Raw genomic sequence first — 16,644 nt, forward strand, 5'->3', positions numbered from 1 at the left:
GCTTAAGGCCACAGAGTTATGAGAACCAGAGCTAGGATTTAAACCCACATGGATCTGGCTCCAAAGCTGCATCTTCTACACGGGTGGTTCTCAAATTTTAGCAAGCATCAGAATCACCTGGGGAACTTGTTAAAACGTCGCCCATGTTTCTGATTTAGCAGATCTGAGGGCCCAAGAGTCTGTATTTCTAACAGGCTTCCAGGTGACATGAATGGAGCTGGTCTGGGGACCACACTTTGAGAACTCCTGGGCTATACTCTCAGCCTCCTGGTCAGTGTCCATCTCCTCTGTGAACCCACCTCGGACTTCATCAGTCTCCCACCAAACACCTGCACGATCGAGTTCCAACCCAAGCCCGTCATCCTATCTCATTTTCCAGGTGGGGTCCTAAAGGTTGACTGAGCTTTCCCACAGCACTGGCAGCTCCTAGTGGTCAAGAGCCCTGCACAGCATTGCCCCACACCCCATTAAAGACCACCTATCATCTTTCCTTCCCTTCTCCACCCTCCCCCTTGGGGCAGTCTTGGTGTAGCCACTTCCATGCCTATCTGTATTCACACAAACATAGACACATAGGTAGCTTTTTCCCTTTTTTAAACAAAAATAAATTTATACTGTACAATTTCTCTATCACTTCCTTCCTTATTTCATTCCTTCCCTCCTCATTTCTTTCCTTATTTCTTTCCTTCCTTTCTTTTTTCCTTCCTTCCCTCCCTCCCTCCTTCCTTCCTTCCTTCTTTTCTTCAAGTTTTACCCTTCTGGAAGACAATTTCTTCCCCACCCTTTTTTGAGATGGAGTCTCTCTTTGTCGCCCAGGCTGGAGTGCAGTGGCACAGTCTTGGCTTACTGCAGCCTCTGCCTCCCAGATTCAAATAATTCTCCTGCCTCAGCCTCCCAAGTAGCTGGAATTACAGGCACATGCCACCATACCTGGCTAACTTTTGTATTTTTAGTAGAGATGAGGTTTCACCATATTGGCCAGGCTGGTCTTGAAGTCCTGGCCTCAAGTGATCAGCCTGCCTCCATGTCCCAAAGTGCTGGGATTACAGGTGTGAGCCAGCGTCCCGGCCTCTTCCCCACTCTTGACAAGTCTTCCAGGAGCAGACCTATCATGACTCTGCTGATTGACCCACCTCCCCCCAAACACGCCCTCCTCTCTGAGTGACCTATCTCATTGGTGAGTCTGGACTAAGGAACTGAGTGGCAGTGGCCCAGCCCCTTCCTGCCCATTGTCTCTTGGGTGTGAGCTGCCCACGGGGAGCCAGGTTCTGCTTGGCTCTTCCAGTCCCTGCCACAGCCCAGTGCTGCCTACACCCGGGTGGGCGAGTCTGCCTATTCTGAGTACAACATAAGGCAACCCACTTCCCCACAGAGCGCCATCTCTCCCAGAGCAGCTTTATCTTTAGGGAAGGTGATGTTTGGGGCTCCATCTGCCTTTCTTTGGTGCTTATTTCTCAGTTGGTTCAGAATGTGGGTGGGGAAAGAGGGTTATTGTTTATCAGCACTTACAATATATCACATACCTAAAGACCTGGCTCATTTTAAGCCACTGATTCTGCTGGGATGCTTTTGGTGGCACATGACAGACGGTCCAACTAAAAGCAGCTTGGACAATAAGGGGGCGGTTCTCTTACAGGGTAAAAATTCTGTGGGCAGATCTCGCCACCCACCTCCTGATCTTGCATTCATTTTCTTTCTCAACTCATGGCCCAGCTCTGGGTCAACTTTCCCATCAGTATGCCCGCTGTAACAGGAGAAAGGGGACAGGCGAAGGTGCCACACTGGGGCTAATGTCTGCTGTGCTACGTCACATCTGTGGGTTTAGATAGGAACTTGGTCCTTGACCAAGTGATCTAAACTCTCTGACCCTCAATTCCACCCTCTGTGAAATGAAAATAACAAGATCTTACTGCTAAGAGTGCAGTAGAGATGAAATTAACCATGAAGAGTGCCTAGCACAGTCCTTGACACACAGCAGGACTCAGCAGTTCGTGCCTCATTTCCCCTCCTATGACCTTCTCAGTGAAGAAGACAAACTTAAATCATCCACTTTAGTGCTTAGAAATACTTTGATTTATGCCTTAGCTGTGTGTGTGTGTGTGTTTGTGTGTGTGTGTGTGTGTGTTGTTCTTTGTACGTGGGAAGCCACCCTCATGTACCTGGGCTTTCAACCAGGTCCCAGGCAGTAGGGAATGAGTTTCTCCCATTAGCCACTCCCTGACCTATTTCCCTTTGAGACAAGAGATATTCTTGGGGCTAAAAGTGCATCTCTTAAGGCACAAAACAGCATTTCTCCCTTGAGGCCATCTGCCAATACAGACAAAATAGGCACCCAACAGGCACTCCGTATGAGTCCGCTAGGGCTGCTGTAACGAAATACCACAAACGGAGTGGCTTAAACAACAGACATTTATGGTCTCACAGTTCTGGAGGCGGAAGTCCAAGATCAGGGTGTTGGCAGGGCCATGCTCCCTCTGAAGGCACCAGGGAAGGATCCGTTCCAGGTCACTTCCCTAGAACACACGGTAGTTCCTTCGCACATGGCAGTGTCACGCCAGTGTGCACATGGCATTCTCCCTGAGCGTGCATCATTGGGTCCAAATCTCCTCTTCTTGTAAGGACACCCGCCATATTGGATTGGGGCACACCCTACTCCAGCATGACCTCATTTAAATTAATTACATCTGAATGATCCTATTTCCAAACAAGGTCACATTCTCAGCTGCCGGGGGTTAGAACTTGGTCATAGGAATTTGGGGACACATTCCAACCCATAACAGACCCCACGTTTAGCCATAGTGTCTCCCAAACACATTCCCCCTTCCCTTTCTCTGTTCTTGCTCAGGGGTTCCCTTGATCTGAAATGTCCTTTCCCCTCCATCTCTGTCAACATCCTATCCATCCTTTAAGGCCTACTCAAACACCACCTCCTCCTTGCAGCCTTCCTTCAACCATCTGGTCAGAAAGAGTCTCTCTCTTCTTTGTCTTCTCTGACATTCTCTTTGTGCTCTCATTATAGTGCTGTTCTGAAGTCAGCCCCACACTTGATTCAGCTGTGCGATGGCGTGTCCAGGGGCAGAGCCCAGATCCGCCCCCTTCCAGCTGTGTTGTCCAGGACCTCCTTACTCAAGTGTGTTTCATGGCCAGCAGCATCCACACCTCCCGATTAGAAATGCAGACTCTCAGGCCTCACCACAGCCCTGCTGAAGCTGAACAATCTGGAGTTTATCAAGGTCATCAGGTGTTTCGTAGGTACACTCCAGTGTGAGAAGCACTGGTCTAGCACAAGCTGCTTATTTGAGCCTCGGTCCTCTAACCTGTAAAGAGGGGATAGAGATAGTATCTGCCTCATAGAATTGGTAGGGGAATAATTGGGAAAATGTGTGTACAGTGCTTAATACGGTACCTGCGGCAGAGTAAGTACTAAATAATGGTAGTTATTATTAGTATTAATACACATGCTTAAACAGCAAAGATCAAGATTAAATAAAGGAATGCAAATAAAACTTTTAGAATAACCTTGCTAAGCCCTCAACAGGGGAGAGCTGTTGTTCATCTTAATGACTCTCTCCTGTTTTTTCCTACCCATGCCACCTCGGGCTGGTGCCTTGCTAAAGTGTTTATTGGTATTTATTGAGAGGAAGGCAATGGCCGACTTAATAGGCCCATATGGAGAGGGAGCCCTGGGCCTCATCAGCGCTAATTGCATTCTCTGACCAATGCCAAGGCCCTCCTCCCAGGCAGCTGCCCCTTGTCCCAGTTCCACCTCCAGCCAAGAGCCCTGGGCACGCAGACACAGGAGTTTCCTGTCTCCATTCACCTCCCCCGAGTCCACAGCAGAAAGAGACAGAGAGTGAGAACATGCTGGAATTGTCACTGAGGGTGTAGAGAGCTTGTGGAATGTGATTTTGGGACAGGAGACACAGAGTTCCTGCCGGGAACGGAAGGGACAGGCATGTCAGGGCCACCCACTATGTGCTGGGATTTTCTTGGACCTTCGCAAGTTTCTTGTCTCATTTTCTCTTCGCTACAAAGTCCCTAAGAAGCCATTATTTTTCATCTCATTTTGTAGATGAGGAAACTGGGGCACATAGAGATTCAAGAGCTTATGTGAGCTCACCAGGCTGGTCAGTGACACAGTTGGAATTCCAATTTATGCCTCTCTGATCCTAAACCCGCTACCCTAAGACAGATGGGAAGAAAAGCGAAATGAGAAGACCTTCAAAACCCCTCCTGTCCAGGTTTGTTCAGAGCAGAATAAAGGCTAGCATGGAGAAGAGGGGAGCCACACAGGTGAGGACCACAGAGGAGCCTTCTGGAGCAATCTAGAAGGAGGGTGTGTTTGAGCTGGGAGGAAGCTCTCTCTCTTTTTTTTTTTTTTTTTTTTATTTGAGATGGAGTCTTGTTTTTTCACCTAGGCTGGAGTGCAGTGGTGCAGTCTTGGCTCACTGCAATCTCCGCCTCCCAAGTTCAAGCAATTAACCTGCCTCAGCCTCCCAAATAGTTGGGACTACGGGTGCGTGCCACCACGCCCAGCTGATTTTTGTGTTTTTTAGTAGAGACGGGGTTTCACCATGTTGGCCAGGCTGGTCTCGAACTTCTGACCTCAGGTGATCTGCTTACCTTGGCCTCCCAAAGTTCTGGGATTACAGGCATGAGCCACCGCACACAGCCTCAAGCTGAGAGGAATCTTGGTGAGCATCCTGTCCAGGCTTCCCATGGCCACTCCTCCCACAGACAGACAAATGAGTCCTGGGGGTTTCAGTGGGCCTTGTGTTAGCAGCATAAGGAAAATGCACATTTATCGAGTCCTGAGGTAGGTGCTGTTATGGGTGTCTCATCCCCTCGTCTGGAGGCTGCATGAGCTCACCAGGCCATGACAATCCCTATCAGCTGCCATTCCAAGTCTTTTTGGGAATTAGGTGGGGAATACATGTTTCAAAAACTCTTATTGCTCCCATTTTACAGATGAAGAAACTGAGACTCAGAGCAGTAAGGGGACTTGCCCAGCACCTCAGAGCCAGCAAACAGCAAGGCCAGGATCAAAACCCAGCCCTGCCTGATGCGGAAGCCCGAGGTTCCTGCCACTGGCCCACTTGAGAGAAGGGGTCTCAGAGGGAGAAAGAACGCAGATGAAGACTGCCCTCTTCTGCACCCTGTCACCACAGCACAGCTTGTCCCAGAGGGGTGGGGGCCAAGAGCTCCTTTTCCCAAAGAGCAGCAGGCATGACCCTACAATATTAGGAGGTAGGCAGAAGTCCAGTCTAGAGGTCCCTGCTCAGTGGAAGCCTCTGAAACCTACTCACCATTGCTGGAGGTGGAATATTTCAGACATCTCCACCTCTGACCCCAGGAGCCCCTGATTCAGCCAGGCCTTGCTTTCCACCGTCCCTGTCCACCCTCTCCAGCCGCGTCCATCTCCCCGACACTCACCTCTGTAAGCACCCTGTTTATAGCCGCATTCCTTCGATCACTGCAGCCTTTTTCCTCCTATACTTTTATTTACTTAATATTTTTCTTTAAAGTGACTCTTTTTTTTTTTTTTTTTTTTAAGACAGAGCCTTGCTCTGTTGCCAGGCTGGAGTACAGTGGCTCGATCTCAGCTCACTGCAACCTCTGCTTTCCGGGTTCAAGCGATTCTTCTGCCTCGGCCTCCTGAGTAGCTGGGACTACAGGCATGCGCACCACACCGAGGTAATTTTTTGTGTTTTTAGTAGAGATGGGGTTTCACCCTGTTGGCCAGGATGTGTCTTGATCTCCTGACCTCATGATCCACCTGCCTTGGCCTCCCAAAGTGCTGTAATTACAGGCATGGGCCACTGCATCCAGTCTAAAGTGACTTATTCTTAAAATCTGATCTCTTCCTGAAAAAATAGCCACAAAATTGCAGCCCTAGTATGCTCATCATTCATGTTGATATCCATGGGAATAAACATGCAACTATTAGAATAAAATTTGTTTATTCTTGTACCAATGAAAAGTATCTAAAGTTGCACCAGAAACAAGAATACCAAATTCCAGAAAACTCTGGCCTGTACAGACTGAATTAATCTCCACAGCAACTTTTGCATAGCAGTGTTAGCCTTAGTCTCAATTTGACAAAGAGGAAGTAGGGCATCAGCGCGGCTTGCCACCCAAGGTCACACAGCCAGTGAGTCGGGGAACCCAGTTTCCCTGATTCCTGGTGGCCCACTCTCCCTACTGACCTGCAAAATACAATTACCTCTGCTTCCCCCTCACCAGCTCTTCCCTGAGTCTCTGGCAATGGCTTCTGGGCTGCTCTGCCAAAGCTACCATCTGAAGAGCTGTCCAGTAGCCTTTCCTTTGCTTGAAGCTCCTGTTTTCTTGCAACCTTTGGCGCTATCATATGCAGTCTGTAAACCTTACCCCCTGTAGCCTTTGAGGCAACTGGGAAGGGACAATCAAGACGCTGCAGGGCAGGAAGCCATGCAGTGCCTCCAAGTTGTCTAAAAGGGGCACATTCTAACTCCCTCTCTCCAAAGGACAGCTTGAAGAGGGGTCTTCCCTGAGTCTAGGCTTCTTCATGCCACCAAGGCAAGCAGGGACATGTGAGATTTCTGCAGCCGAGATCAATGTTACAGATTATTGATTGCATGGAACAGAAATCCACACTGAGCCACTTAAGCAGAGAAGAAATTCATTGGGAAAATAGGGGAAAGCTTTCGTGTTAAAGGAAAACTGAAACACACACATAAGCCAGATCTCAGAAAGAGTAAGAAACCAAAAATCCCGGCAGCAGGAGCAAAAGGGCATCTGCCAGGGCCCTGTGGGTGAATTGTGTTCACACAGTCACTATTTCCTTGTGACTCCCTTTGTTTAAAGTCTGAAGCAATCTTGAATTTTGAGTCTACCTCTTAGCTGGGCATTAGACAGGATACCTTGATTGACAGCTCCACCAATCCTGTTCCTGGCAAAGAAGTGGGTGCTCACACCAGCAGCATCAGGGCTGCATTATCATAATAATGAAGAGGGATGGGTACTGACATCCAAGGTCACCGCCACGTCGCCTTTAGAAGATGCCAAGGGATCCATTCTTTTCACAGTCAAGGCAATTCTAGGTCCTTATCAGAGCTGTGAAATGATGTAGGTTTCAGTGTGGATGTTCTCAGATAGCCAGCTAGTCTAAAGGAGGGTGAGAAGAAGTTCTCCTGAGGATGTCTTGGTCTATAAGTGGTTCTGTCTCCAGATAACTGTCAAGTCCCTTGGTGGTGACCAGAGGTCTAGGGAGAATTCTGCAGTTTCTTACTCACTCATTCTCGAAGGCTTTGTGATGCCTCCTTCCAAAGATGGGCACACAATCTCTCCCATCCCACGTGCCCTTTTGCAAATGCAGCTTTGCTGCTCCTCCCACCAAGAGATGAATCTATTCTCCCCACCTTCTTGAATCTGGAGTTGTTTTGACGAATAAAATATAGGGATGTGATGGTTGTGTGGCTTACCCATTTAAGTCTTAAGTGGTCTTTTAGCTTTTGTTTCTGCATTTGGTACCTGGCACTTAGGAACTCTACCTGTTATGGACTCAATTATTACTGCCTGCCCTCCTCCCCCACTGCCCCCCAAAATTCATATGTTGAAGACCTAATTCCCAATGTGACATTATTTGGAGATAGAACCTTTAGGGAGGAAATTAAGGTTACATGAGATCATAAGGGTGGAGCCCTAATTCAATAGGACTGGTGTCTTTACCAAGACAGGGAGAGACACCAGGAGCATGTGTTCAAAGTGGAAGGGCCATGTGAGGACACAGTGAGAAGGTGGCCATCTGAAAGCTAGGAAGAGAGGCTCCATCAGAAACTAACTCTGCAACCTCTCCCACCCTGATACCTTGCATCTTCCTCTTATACATTCTCCTCACTTCCTGTTAAGGGATGAATTGTGTCCCCCCAGATTCAAACGTGGAAGTCCTAACTCTCCGTACCTCAGAATGTGACTATTTGGAGAGAGAGGATTCTTAAAAAGATGATTAAGTTAAAACAAGGTCATTAGGGTAGGTACTAATCCAATATGGCTGGTGTCTGTGAAAGAAGAGGAGACTGGGACACAGGCACACACGGAGGGAAGACCATGTGAAGACAGAAGGAGGAGGTAGCCATTTACAAGCCAAGGAGAGAGGTCTCAGAAGAAACCAACCCTGCTGACATCTTGAGCTTGGACTTCCAGCCTCCAGAATTGTGAGGAAATACATTTATTTTGTTTCAGCCACCCCTCTGTGGTATTCCACCATGGCAGCCCAAGTGAACTTTTATTCTTCTGATACACTCCTTCACTGGATGAATCACAAATGTAATCACATGTTTATCATGTAATTTCTTTTACGTGCCTGTCTCTCCCACTAGACGGTGCAATCATACAGAGACCTCATCTGATTTACCTAGCATGGTGCTTGGCACATAGTAGGTGCTCAGAAAAATACTTGAATGAATGATTGAACAAATGAGCTTCATCTTAGGTGACAAAGCAGAGGGAGAGGCAGGAGATGGACTTGGTACGGATCCACCCTGGAACTTCCCTTGAGGCATCCACCCTTTCCTCGTTCCTCACAACCCTTCCAAAGTAAAGCTGTTCAACTGTGAGATTTGCAATTTGATTTACTCCCGAGTGACATCATAGCCATCACCATGGCAACACCCAGCAATGCCTGTCTGCCAGACAAAGTCTCTGCCATCAGCAGATGGACACCCAGGATGGAAAGGAGCCATTTGCAAGGCACAAACATCAGCCTTCACTGCCCTGCAGCCAGGGGCTGATGGAGCTGGTGCTGGTATACCAGGGGTGTGTGCTTCTTCAGGGTGGCAGCCTCAACAGCCTTCTTTGCCATGGAAGAACTCTTTACCTCTAAGACAGGCCAGCTGCAATCAAAAGCAAAATCATGTCAGTGGGGGCCAAGTATAACACAGGCAACTCTGGCTGACTTACCTGTGTAATCCTCCCTTCAGCCCTCAAAATGCTTGAGCAGTAGACAAAGCTATTGTTTTCCTGTCATCTCTCTCTTTCCATTCCTGACTTCTTGCTTTTCCTCCTGCTGCCTTTCTGTCCTCTCTTTCTCTTTCTCTTCCTCACCCACCATCTTCTCTCTGTTTTTGTTAACAGTTACCATTAACTTGACGTGTGTCAGACCCTGTCTTGGACAGACGTGGAGTATTAACCAGTGTCTAGGACAGGTCTCTCTCATATGGAAAAAGGAGTGAAGTCTCACCCTTGCCTTTTGGGAGGTGAGCTTAGGCTGCAGCTTTTGGGTGAGGGGCATTGAAAAGGAAGGAAATGTTGCTGGTATTATGCGTAAAACCTCGGAACACATTTCTTACAGCAACAGAATTATAAACAAGAGTTGGTTGTAGTTAAAATACTACTAGTAACCCTCCAAGTATTTAGGCATCAAATAAGATTTTATGGGTCAGTCCGGAAATCCAGCCAGCATCTTACTTAGGTGAAAGTATTCTGATTCCAGACTTTTAGACATTATCTTACATGCACTGAGAGCTGTATCTAGTGGTCTCCCACTTCCTCTCTCTGGCTTCTCAGGGCCACTCAGACTTCCTTCATTCCCAGGACCAAAGGGACCAGAAACTTAGAAGATGTCACAATTTTATAGAACTGCCTGGTAATGAAACAATACGGTACGTAACAGTCGAGACAGGCTTATGTCGCACGGACCCAGGCTCCCACCCTGCACTGCACTGCCTGGCTGCCTGATCTCCCTCAACGAGCCTCAGTTTTTTACCTGTAGAGTGGGGATCATGCATCCACATCTCAGGATCATTGCAAGGAGTGAGGACATTGCATATAAAACACTGGCCCACGCAAGGCATGGAATAAATGCCAGCTGTTACAGCAGCTTCTGTAGGAAGGCAGAGCCTGCCTTGCAGCCACCTCACTGGCAGACATGTCAACAGGAAGAGTGAAAAATGAGCAATGCCTCCTGAGCTGATGCCTACAGAGAAGCTGTGACAATCTGCCTCTAGAACAATCTCAGCAAGCTGCCTGGCCCAGGGGAAATCCAACCATGATGACTTTGCCCAGACTCTGCAAGATACTTTCAAATTGTTGGTGTTCACGAGGGACAAGCAACAGCTGAGCTCATTCCCTTCCTATCAATTTGCAACATCTGCCCCAGCCCTTACTGACGGTAGAGTAAAATAAGGACTTTGCGAACACACCTTTAGGCCACCAATCTTCATTGACTTACTGGTCCCTTCCAGAAACCAGATGTTTTACCGGGTCCCTGCATTGGCCAACAGCTTTGGAGTATGGGTGCTGTCTCCTTGGAGAGTCTGTGGGCTCCTTGAGGGCCCTGCCTTTTTGTTCTGTGTAGCCCCAGCACATAGTAGAGCACGACACACAGTAGGTATTAATAAATGATGGATGGATGGGTAAATGGATAGATGAATGGGTGGGTGGATGGATGGATGCATGGATGGGTGAATGGATGGATGAATGGATGGGTAGGTGGGTAGATGGATGGATGGGTGGATGGATAAATTTATAGATAAATGGGTGGGTGGATGGATGGATGGATAAATGGTGGGTGGGTGAATGGATTAGTGGATGGGTGTGTGGGTGGATGGATGGATGGATGCATGAATGGGATGGATAGATGGATGGGTTCATGGGTGGGTGGATGGGTGGATGGATAAATGGATAGATGAATGGGTGGGTGGATAGATGGGTGGATGGATGGATAAATGGGTGGGTGGGTGGGTGAATGGGTGAATGGATTGGTGTATGGGTGTGTGGGTGGATGAATGGATGGATGGATGGTTGGATGGATGCTTGGACACATGGATGGGTGGATGGATGGGATGTATAGATGGATGGGTGCATGGGTGGGTGAATGGATGGATGAATGGATGGGCGGGTGAGTGAATGGATGGATGGAAGGATGGGTGGATGGGTGCATGGGTGGGGTACAATGAAGGTAATGGGGTAAAAATGGCCTCCTTTCTATAGGGATGCCCAAAAGCATGAGAAGGCCCTGGATTGAGGAAGCAGTGGCTCAAACTCTGGGAAAAGCTGTGAGGACCACAAAAGTGGTTAGTCCCTAATGGCCTCAAGACCCAGGGCAAGTCATTTCTTGTACCTGTGCAAGCCTACTTCCTAAAGGCAGGGATAGTGGGCTTGGGTCCCAGTGCAAACTTTTGCATTGTAGATGAGGGCTTGGGCCTCCATTTCCTTTCCACCGCAGGGGCATAATTCTGACAACTCCCTTGTGAGGTTATTGGAAAGTTTTTACTGAGATAATCCTAAGCAGTTCACAGAGCCTGACATTTATGCATATTCATGATATAGTTATAATATATTCATGTTATTTATAACACACAAACATTTATAACATATAAACATTCAATATTAATATCATTGTCTAAGGCAGAGGAATCTCTAGAGGGGGCAACTACAGAGAGAGGGAGAAGTTTGTCTTTATTTAGTTGCATTGTTTTCTGATTTTTTTCCCCTCCCCAGGTACAACAAACCCCACAGAAGGCCAAATGACACCCCGCCCCCATCCTCGCTCAGCTCAGAAAGAGGCAGCTGCCGTGGTTTAAACAGTGTGGGTTTTTAGAGTAGATAGATCCCAAATCTGCTGCATACTTGCCCCATGAAAGAATTATTTCCTTTCTCTGAGCCTCGGTTGCCTCATTTAAAAAATGTAAATAACAATATGTTCTTTACATGAAATTACTAGGATGAGATGAATTGATGTCCTTTTAAGAACCTGGTCTGGATAGATAGTCCCATCAATTCTCTCTCTCCCGTAAAGAGGCAGCAGTCATGTAAATCGGGATTTGGTCCAAGTACAGGAGAGAGATGGTCAACCAGGGCCAGGGCCATCAGAAAAAACTCACTCCCAGGCAGCCCTGAAAGGATGAGGCGGAGCATTCCCGGCAGAGAGCAGCACCTGGAAATAAACTCTATGTTCCAGAAGCTGAGGGGAGGAGGGGAAGCAGGGGGAGGGAAAGAGAGACAGGAGGGGATGTTGCAACTGCAATGACAGAGCTCTGCATTTCAGGCAGAGGAAAGGAAGAACAGAGAACAGCTTGTAAGCAGGGAGGACATGATCAGGGCTAGAGCTTTGATTGGGAAACTCTGCTGGCCACGTGCTAGGCGGCTAACAGATGGAAAATAACAGAGGCCATGCGTCCAGTGTGGAGGAGATGAGGGGGCCTGAGCCAAGGCAGTGGCAGTGGGGAAGGGTGACTGGGGAATAGATTTTAAAAATGGTTTAAAAATATCCTTTGAGCACTTTCCCCACCTCTGATCACTCCATATCCACTCCGATCCCTCCCTCCAAAGCTTCACTCTGCAGCCATGTGATCATTTCAACATGGATCTCATCACATCTCCCCTGCTTCCCAGCTCTCTGATGGCTTCTGAATTCCTTTGAGATGAAAGCCACGCTCCTTAGCACGGTCTGAAGGCCCCACAGGGTCTAGTCTTTAGCCTGTCCCATGCTGCTCCTTGTTCTTACTGCTACAGCCCACATGTTCCCCCAGCACAGGGCCTTTGCATGTGCTTTTCCCTCTCCTGGGAGGCTCTTCCATCTCCTCCTCTTCCGGTTAACACTCACTCATGGGGAGCTCAATTCAAGTAGATGTCATGACCTCCCTGATCAGCTCCAATTCCCCTAGGGCAGGCAAGCACCCTGTGGCTCTCTTGATGGCATTTGTCATTCAGTTGTTTTTGTACTAATCCATGGTTCCCTCTTCCACTAAAATATAAGCTCCATGGTCAGCACTGTGTTTCTTATCTCCTTATATCCCCAGGGTTTGTCACATAGATGATATGCTCGATAAACATAAATGAGTGAAAGCATGAGCACACACTGCATGCCAGGCACTGTGCTAGACATGGTGGGAGGCATTCACAGGCAGGGACTCGTTCAGGAGCAGAGGACCAGCCCCTAGGAGAGAGCTGTCCTTCTGACCCCTGTCCCCATTCCCACTGGCTCCTCCCCGGTGTTCACAGGGCCAGAGCATCTCACGAGGCCAGCATCCCCTTGGCAACATTGCCACCAGTCAGGCATGATTTGATGCTTATCTGGACCATGCTGGCTGGGCCCAGCCTCGGAAGAGCTAAGGCGGATGCCATGGCAACGACCTAGCTCCTCAGAGGCCCTGGCTTGCTCCTAGGGATATCAAATCAGGCTTCTCTATTCTCTGGGGACTGCACCCAGCATCCAAGTTCATAGCAACAAACGTCTGAGAGAGAAAAATCACCTTCAGACTTACTGGGAATACATCATTGCAATCAATTTCCTCTGAGACCCCAGGGGAACCACAGATCAATCCGTCCAGCCCATAAGTCTGCTCACATGTCCATAGTGACTGTCACCATGGGGACCTGAGGCTCCTCGGTGGAGAGAGAGAAGTCATATTTAGTGCAGGTCATGGAAAACTCCATGCAGCAGACGAGAGGCAGTACGGTACTGAGGAGAGAGGCAGGCGTCCCACGTTCGAATCTTGGCTCTGCCTCCTGCTTCCCTTCACCTCTCTGCATCCAGTGTTCTCATTTACAAAACGGGGATCATCATAAAGACTTATGTCCCAAGGCTCTTGTGAGGACCAGATCTGTTCATAAGTGAAAATTTCCCGGGGCACCGAGAGTACAACAGATCACAGCTGGCTTCATTAGTGTCACTGTTGAGAATCCACAAACAGGGCCCTGTAGAGAGGTGTTGCTAGTTCTTCTGTGGAAATGCTTAAATTGGAGCAACCACCTTTGGAAAGTGTCCTGCCAATGTCCTGGTTCTTTTGGTAGGGCTGAGACCGAGAGTTACCTATCTGGATGTTGGAAAGTATAGCTTTCCTGGCCTGGGAGAGGATGGTTTATCCGACATGAACTAAATCTCTAAAGTCTTGCACAATGGAGACGGAGGAAGATTTCTATGTCAACTCTGTATGGGGAGGGGAAGAGGCAGCCAGGCCCTGTGCTGAGCCCTTAACCTACCTGATCTGTCTTCACAACAGCCCCGCGAGGCAGGTATCACGATCCTTTCTTTATAGAGGATGTTGAGTTCCAGTTACCTGCCCATGGTCCAGCAGGTAATGAGTTCATATATTCTCACAAATGCAATGGAGAAGACACAGGGTAGCTGCCAGTCCACATGCCCTGAAGACCACCACGGGCCATCTTTGGCCAGGAAGCCACCAGTCCCAGTCTCTCCCTGGACTCTTCCCCACCGGAAATACAAATGCTTTTTGATAAGGAGGAGGATAGCATGATTGCGTTTGCCTGGACGATGGTCCTGGCTGGACCCTGGGCTCTTCCACCAGCATGTACTGGTTCCCTCCAATTCCATAGCCAAGATTCATGACCCAGAGCAGACAGGGGCTCCCCTGAAGTATGTCTGTCAGTTAAAGAGGCAAAGGGATACCCCTCAGCTCCTAAGCACTATCCCTTTCTTTTCCTCTTTGAAAAAGACTCAACACAGGCCAGAGCAATTTGTTACGCTTTTTGTCCATGTTACGCATGCCATGGGATGTCTGCAAAAGAAGGAGCAAAGAAGCAGTCGTGAGAGGTGATTCTTTCCATGCGTTTTCTCCAGAATTAAGTCATATCATTGCATGAAGGCCTTCTGCTTCTACCAGAGCCAACTTTAGAAGTGTGCGCTGAGCCTGGGACTTCCCATGTGAAGATGCAAGGCTGGAGAAACCCAGACACGCTTACTAAATCGAAATTCAACTTTGACTTACTACTGAGAGCAAAGGGCCGTAATGAAGGTGTCTTAGTCCATTTCCTGTTGCTATAAAGGAATACCTAAGACTAGGTTACTTATAAAGAAAATAAGGTTTATTTGGCTCATGATTCTGATGGTTGGAGACTTCATGATTGGGCACCTGCCTCTGGTGGGGGCCTTGGGCTGCTTCCACTTGTGGCAGAAGGTGAAGGAGAGCTGGTGTGTGCAGAGATCACATCTCAAAAGAGGAGGCAAGAGAAAGACAGGGGAGGTGTCAGGCTCTTTTCAACAACCAGTTTTCTTGGGAACTAACAGAACAAGAACTCACTCACCCCGAGGAAAGGAATTAATCTATTCATGAGGGATCCACCCCCATGACCCAAACCCCTCCCATTAGGCCTCACCTCCAACATTGAGGATCAAATTTCAACATGAGGTTTGAAGGCGATAAATAGCCAAACTATAGCAGAAGCTGAGCAACCATTAGCAAGTGTCATTAACATGAATACACAAAACCCAGAGGTCTGGGGCTCCCAGCAACTGGGTAATGCCTCAGATGCCTACAAAATCCCTTCCTTTGAGTATTTCTGGAGATCCCAGAGTGGGGAAGGGGTTATCCTACACATACCCTGAAACAAGTCCATGCTAGCTGGACAGCACCACAACCTTGTGGCTGCCTGCGCAGGGCTGGGTCTAGTTTTCTTGGGTGCTCAAACTGTTGTCTAGGACAGGGTGCTATAGTTTAGTGTTCTCCAGGATGAAGCCTCAGGATGTCAAAGTAGCCTCTCTTCCCATTCTGTCCTCCCCATGTGGGAGCCATACTGGGGTCCATGCAAGTTGGGAAGCATTTGTTCATGCAACAACCATTTATTGAGCATCTACTATGCACCAGGCACTGGGATAAGGTGATCAGAAAGGATCTCTCTGAGGAGGTGACATTTATGCTAAAGCCTAAAAGTCATTCATGCAAAAAATAAGGGGCATAACACTCTGGTCAGAGGGCACAGAGTAGGGGGAGGTCCTGAAGGTTGAACTTGAGGCACTGAGAAGAGGTTGAGTGGCCGGAATCCAGGTTAGGGATAGGGAAGCAGGAAGCAAAGACTGCAGGGGAGTCTGGGCCCTGTCATTCAAGACCGTGGTGAGGAGTCAGGGTTTTATTTTGAGTGTGATATCATCCCCAAAGTATTTTAAGTAGAGCAGGGATGGGATTTAATTTATGTCTGCCAAGCAATGCATGCACAGTGGGGTGAGGCATGAAGGGCAGCTGAGAGCAAGGAGGAACCACCTCGTGGGCCAGGAAAGGGGCTGGGGCTTGGTCCTGCAGGGAGGCAGAGCGGATAATGAGAGGTGCATGGGCTTGAGAGATTTTCTGGAGGGAGAATCAACCATGCTTGCTTATGGGCTAACCATGGATAACTTGGTTATTTTTTATTATAAGAATAACATGTGCTCATCATATCAATGCCTTTGTCAATAGAGCCAAGACCTGGCTCATGTGTCTGTGCTCAGGACAAGGCACTCCACAGATTACTCCCGCTCTGGCCCTGGGCATTGGCACCCAAATCTTCCTCTACACAGTCTTCCTTCCCTAGACAGAGATTGTGACTGCCTCTGCGGGCTGTACTGGCTTCAGTTCAGCCAGGAGCACCACACCCCCTACAAATGAACACGTGCAAATTGGTACGTGCTATAGACCTCAGGAAACCGAGCACTGCAGACATTTTTAGGCTATGCTTAGAAGAAATCAAGGCCCAGAGAGGTCAAGAGACTTACTCCACATTTCGCAGCTACCTTGTAGTGAGTTTTAAAACCACAAATGTAGCTTTATTGCCGCTGGATCATATACAGTAATTCCAAGAAGCATTGCCTAAGAGATATTGTTGGAGAATCTGTTTCAATGAATAGCTAGGAATTCACTTATGCAATAAACTCATCAAGTTTCTGTTATCTAT

The sequence above is a fragment of the Sapajus apella genome, unplaced genomic scaffold (assembly GCF_009761245.1).
Source record: "Sapajus apella isolate SASKATOON/1434 unplaced genomic scaffold, GSC_monkey_1.0 scaffold43, whole genome shotgun sequence".
Taxonomy (NCBI): domain Eukaryota; kingdom Metazoa; phylum Chordata; class Mammalia; order Primates; family Cebidae; genus Sapajus; species Sapajus apella.